A 1,383-nucleotide genomic window follows, 5' to 3' on the forward strand; every position below is an offset into this window, starting at 1 on the left:
AAGGTCCCTTGGGCCTCTGCCTGCCCGCTGTTCTTGACAGATGTCTATTTATGTTATTCAAACAAGAATAAAGCCAGCCACAGTAGTAACCCTAAAACAAATGAGAATCATAAGTCACCGTGAGTGTTCTCCCTGCTTGTGTCTTAAACAAGGTTCTTTGCAGGGATAATAGACACTCACTACATAGCCTCAGGGGACCAGGAGAGGGACAAACCAGAGGCAGTGGGGTGTGTGTAGCACCTCTACCCCTGGCCTCTTGGCTTGGTCCCCACTCTTTCTCTGCCTTCCCAATGTTCCGAAATGCAGGTTGAGAGGGGAAAGAATTCCTCAGAACAGTGAACCATACCACACACATGAAAGAGATCGCTTATTACTTTTTTATTAACTTCAGCCCACAACTTCCTCAAAGACAGCTCCCAGGACTCCAGAATCTCAGTGCTTTTGAACACGAACTAGATTTCTCAGATTTCCTCCTCCTCAGGAAAAAAAAAAAAAAATGACAGCAGCAGTAAGCTCATAAGCTCGCTGTACCGCCTCCCCGCCCAGCTCTGCTTTCGGGGAAAGCACCGTATCTCTGCAGCCCGGAGCTCTTTAGACACTCCAGAAAGCCTCCCGTCCGCAGCCTCCACCACTCGATGGCTCACAGATCAGTACAATGTCTACACAACAGAATCAGGAGCTTTAAACATACCTCTTTCTGTGTTTGCACACAAGCACACTCGAGCCAGCAAGTCAGTCTGGGGCAGGCACAGCCTTTATAAGAGGCCCTCCTAGGTCATTAACAATGCAGCTGGATGGGATCTGACAGTCAGGAAGTAAAGGTTAGAGAAGGAATTCCTCTTGCCAGGAAAGTACCCAGCTGATAGTCCAGGAGGACCCAGAGACCCACCACATGTCAACCACGGGTGGGGAGCAGCTCATTAAGGATGCTAAGGCCACCCGGAAAGGGGTTGCCAGGGAACCAGCTCTCCACACCAGCTCAAACACCCTCCGCGAAGAGAGCTGCAGCCTTGGGTTATTACATCCAGCACCACCAAGAGAGGCCACCTCAGCCAGCTGCCTCTTGCACTGAACCCACGAAAGGGAGGAGGGTCTCGCCATCAAGGTAAAATCCTCGCCTAAATGTTCCGCCCGGATGAAGAAACTGAGCTGTCAGCCATTCTACAGAGGAGCTGGGGTGGAGGACATGAGAGGAAAGGCTCTCTCAAAAGTGCCCCCTGGGGACTGCAGAAGTCTTATGGGAAGCATTGGGACCCCAGGGGCTCTCAGGAGTCACTGGGCAAAAGGACAATGCTCCCCAGCCCTCATGGTTGTGGAGGGGGTTTGGGTGGGGGATGAGAGAGTGGGGGGGGGGGGGGGGGGGGGGGGGGGGGAGGGGTCGTC

The 1,383-nt window shown here is 52.9% G+C and overlaps 1 long non-coding RNA gene across 1 annotated transcript in view; it reads left to right on the forward strand.

Moving 5' to 3' along the window:
* Positions 1-813: 813 nt before the first annotated feature.
* The window catches only part of LOC115029585, a 10,131-nt gene continuing 9,561 nt past the window's right edge, over positions 814-1,383 (forward strand). The window contains exon 1 of the long non-coding RNA XR_003835152.1: positions 814-1,105. This is a non-coding gene — a long non-coding RNA (uncharacterized LOC115029585). The remainder of the gene's footprint in view (positions 1,106-1,383) is intronic.

The sequence above is a fragment of the Mus caroli genome, chromosome 16 (assembly GCF_900094665.2).
Source record: "Mus caroli chromosome 16, CAROLI_EIJ_v1.1, whole genome shotgun sequence".
NCBI lineage: Eukaryota > Metazoa > Chordata > Mammalia > Rodentia > Muridae > Mus > Mus caroli.